Source organism: Octopus bimaculoides, chromosome 2 (genome assembly GCF_001194135.2).
Source record: "Octopus bimaculoides isolate UCB-OBI-ISO-001 chromosome 2, ASM119413v2, whole genome shotgun sequence".
Classification (NCBI taxonomy): Eukaryota; Metazoa; Mollusca; class Cephalopoda; order Octopoda; family Octopodidae; genus Octopus; species Octopus bimaculoides.
Window position 1 is genome coordinate 131643326 of NC_068982.1, and position 4867 is coordinate 131648192.

The following is a 4867-nucleotide window of genomic DNA, read 5'->3' on the forward strand; positions in this document are numbered from 1 at the left end:
CATTACTTATGAAAAAGGTCAAACATTAAGTGAAATATTCCTTCAATTTTAGTAAAGTAGCTGATGAAAACGAAGGTCGGTGAAACTTCGAAGTCACTGTCAACTACTCACTTGTATAAATACACACACACACACACACACACACACACACACACATATATATATATATATATATATATATACGTGCATAGTATAATATATAAACACACATATATGTTTATATTTTATAAATATGTATATACACACATACGTATGCACGAACCATTCAGATATATATACATATAATTTTTAAAACACGGTCTCACTAACACGAACCACATACCAAACTCTATACAAATGATAACTGGAAGCCTTGTCTTAAGTAACAGTTTTTCACTGACTAATGACAGCTGTCTAAATCCAAACAAACGGAACTTATTAATATGTTATCAATTTTCGTATAAGAATTTGAAGTTCGAATTCGTAAATTTAAAATCACTACTTCTAACCATGGTTCGGAATGAAAACGAAATATTTTGAACCATGTGTTTCTTGTGTCGTTTGTAATCAACTGTATGACTATGAATATTGATTCTGCTCTATTATACAAATAAGGAATTTGAAACTATCATTTGTTTCAATGAAATGCATCCTATAACTGTATAATCTATCTATCTATCTATCTATCTATCTATCTATCTATCTATCTATCTATCTATCTATCTTTCTGTCTGTCTGTCAGTCTGTCTGTCTGTCTCTATACACATACATACACGCACGCACACACGCGCGAGCGCACGCTCACGTTTGTGCATACACATATATGTGTGTATGCATACGCATATCAATGTGTAGATATCTGCTTAAGCAATTTTGAAGGACAACTCAATACTTTTTAATGCAGTACATGTCTATTAATTTTCAGATGGTTGATACGGAATTTGAAGCTTTGGCTTGCTCACCGTCATCAGACTGATAACGGTTTACGAATGCCATTGTGCGCTTGTGTGTGTGTGTGTGTGTGTGTGTGTGTGTGTGTGTGTGTGTGTGTGTGTGTGTGTGTGTGTGTGTGTGTGTGTGTGTTTGTGTGTGTGTGTGTGTGTATGTGTGTGTGTATGTATGTGTGTGTGAATGTGTAAGTGTATGTACGTGTACGTGTGTGTGTATATGTGTGTTGGTGAAGCTATATGCAACACCTCAAAAGATACAGTTCATATAGCATTCTTTTATTCTCTTATTCTTTTACTTGTTTCAGTCATTTGACTGCAGCCATGCTGGAGCATCGCTTTTAGTCGAACAAATATCCATAATCAAATACTGTTGGACTAAAGAATTAGCTCTTAATAGAAATACGATAATCAAATAGTTATAAAAGCGAATATATTACATAAAGAAATTAAATAAATGTGCGTGTATGTGTATTTGTGAATAAAGAATGTAATTAGTTCAAGTTGTGTGTGTATGTGATTAAATAAATTTGAATGTATTTCGACAATAGCAACGCAACCGGAAGTTAGAATCCCACATATTCCGCTGACAGCCAGAGGCGTCCATTTTTTAATGAGGATGCTTCATGTCTACATAATTTAGCATTTGTGAAATTTTAATGAGCATTTATCTACCTGATACAGTGAAATATAAATATATCTACAGCTGCCTTAACCAAAATGCAAATAAAAAATATAGTCAATAGATATATGTCACGTCTGGCTAAAAGAATTAAAGAACATCGAGAAAAACAATTTCTATTGTCATTCATTAAACGTTGATTCTTCATCAGTATGTCACTAATATTTGGTTATTAATTTTTATACATTTATAGAAATAACTATCATGCCTTTAAGATAATATAAAGCAGATTATATTATGTATCAAATTCTTGTTCTAAAGGAAGCAGATCACATTTTGTCTTCCGTTCTCCTTTTCGTACCTATCAATTATCCAATGAGAACCACACGAGCCTCTTTTTCATTTACCAACCATGAATTTACCGGATGGAGACACCGGGATTTGTCACATCACAACAGCAGGTTATGTGGTTGCAGTAACACTGACAAGGTTGATTGTTACTGGACCGTTCTTCTAATGAACGACATAGTCGCTATCATTATATCAAACCAAACATAATTTGATATGGTTTTTATAAAATGATCAGTCATAGCGATATGACATTTATCCGTCATACAATTTATTCGGTAATATATTTCGTAATCTAGGTCAGCTTCATGAAATAAAGTTATTTAACATATTTATTGAGAATTCGATTATTCATCTCACCTATACATTGAGGCATACGGAGATACAAATATAGATATATACACGCGCACACTCGCACACACTCAGACGCACGCATGAGCCCATGTACATATCTAAACACATACACATCCAGACACACACAGACACATAGACATACGCAAACAGAAATACACATGCATCCACACATATTTACACAAACGCAAATGCACTAGAGAAATACTGACGTACACGACTACAAGCACAAGCATACACACTTATGCGAGTAGTTCTACATACACATGTGTACGTGTGTATACGTATGTATATCTAATACAACAAAATACAAAAGATATTTGCTAATGTGTGTATCTGTGATTGTGTGTATGTTCGTGTGTATGTGTGCTTGCAAAATGACACTTAGACAGACTGTGCACTCATATATTAAAACTGATGTGTGTCGACATACATAGAAGTACTAAAGGCTACATTAGAAAAATGATAACTGCATACAGACTAAACAACCTGCAGGTTGTCAGAGGATATATAATTTCATCATTTAATACCAACGTCTTTGTAGTGCTTAGAACATAACTAGTTCGGTTTTACATAGAATGATGCTTCCAAAGCTATCCAATTGTTCACATTATCTTATAAACATTCTTATATACCTTCTTATATCTCCATATATAATGCATAGCAGCTATCTGTACTCACGCATACACATGCAAAGAAACACATAGGATCTCCATCTCTCTCTCTCTCTCTCTCTCTCTCTCTCTCTCTCTCTCTCTCTCTCTCTCTCTCTCTCTCTCTCTCTCTCTCTCTCTCTCTCCCTCTCTCTCTCTCTCTCTATCTCTATCTCTCTCTCTATTTCCCTTTATGTGTGGGTATATACGCATGTTTGTGTGTATGCGTACATACATATATAAAAATATGTATACACACATACATATATATATATATGTGCATGTGATGTGTATGTTTATGTATATATATATATATATATACACAATATATATATACATATATACCTTTATGCGTGTACATAGACATATGTATATATATATATATATGTATCTATATCAAATGTTTGTATATTGGTACACATATATATGAATATACAAGCAGACACACAGACACACAGAAACATATATAGATATATAGAGAGAAAAGGAGCGAGAGGTAAGGAAAGTGAGAGAAGGAGAGAGAGAGCTTTCTTTGAAATTCACCTAAATTAGTGGTACTTTGACGATACGCGTAGGATTATGAGGTAGGGTCTGTATATTCAAATGAATAATTACGTTCACGTGTATGTATGCATGTATGTATGTATGTATGCATGTATGTATGTGCATTCATATGCGAACGTAGACATTGGGATATATAAAAATGTATGCACCTATATATATATATATATATATATATATATAATTTTAACGGTGAGTGTGTTAAATTTCAAGGCACAATAAGAAAATGACTCTCCCTAGACACAACAGTATATATTTAGATATATATATATACATACATACATACATACATACATACATATATATATATATTTATATATATGTATATGTATGTATGTATTTATTTATGCATATATTCATTGCATTTAATCATAAACGTAGATATGTACACACAAATATGCATAGGTATACACCCACTCAAATATACATACACACAGATATATATCATACGTATATCTAATATATGTGAGTGTGCGTGTGTGTGTATGTGTGTGCATGTGTGTGTGTGTGTGTGTGTGTGTGTGTGTGTGTGTGTGTGTGTGTGTGTGTGTGTGTGTGTGTGTGTGTGTGTGTGTGTGTGTGTGTGTGTGTACACACGAGAGTGCAGGTAGACAAACATATGTATTTATAAATATTGCAATCAAACCCTCGCATTGTGGTGCATATGCAAACGTTTTCATTACAGTCGCATACTCACATACAAGCGTTTGTCACACATAAGCCAACGCATCTGCAACTGCACGAATGCATGCCTACATCAAGCGCAGAGCTTCACCCATACATAAACAGGCAAACATACAGACACAAACACAAAATATCATTATGTGCACAGTCTTCATTCATGCACATAATTACGACCTTCTTCTCCATCTTCGTTTGAATGTCCTGTGTCATTTAACCCTGTTGCCGTTGCTTTCTCTTCTCATGTCACTTGATCTGTTACTTTAGAATCTGAGGTGTATGCGCGCGCGTGCATTTGTGAATATTTGTAGTATTTATGTATGAATACGTGTGTGTATGCATGCATCCATCCATCCATCCATCCATCCATCTATCCATCCATCCATCCATACATACATACATATATACATACATACATACATACATACATACATACATACACATATATATATATATGCATATATGTGTGTGTGTATATATATATATATATATATATATATGCATGTATGCATATATATATATATTTATGTGCGTGTGTATGTTCATTCATATATGTATGTAGGTGCATGTGTGTGTGTGTAGGTTTGAAAGAATATATATAATTATGTGTTCATATTTGAAGCATGAATGTACTCTTTATAACAATCTATAATAAATATGGAAGTTTTATGTTAAAATATTAAAATTTGAACTAATATATATATATATATATATATATATATATA

At 33.2% G+C, this 4867-nt stretch overlaps 1 protein-coding gene across 1 annotated transcript in view; it reads right to left on the reverse strand.

Annotated features, from left to right (window-relative positions):
• Positions 1-4867, reverse strand: part of LOC106867961 (probable G-protein coupled receptor 158) — a 244957-nt gene that overhangs the window by 234217 nt on the left and 5873 nt on the right. The window lies entirely within an intron of this gene.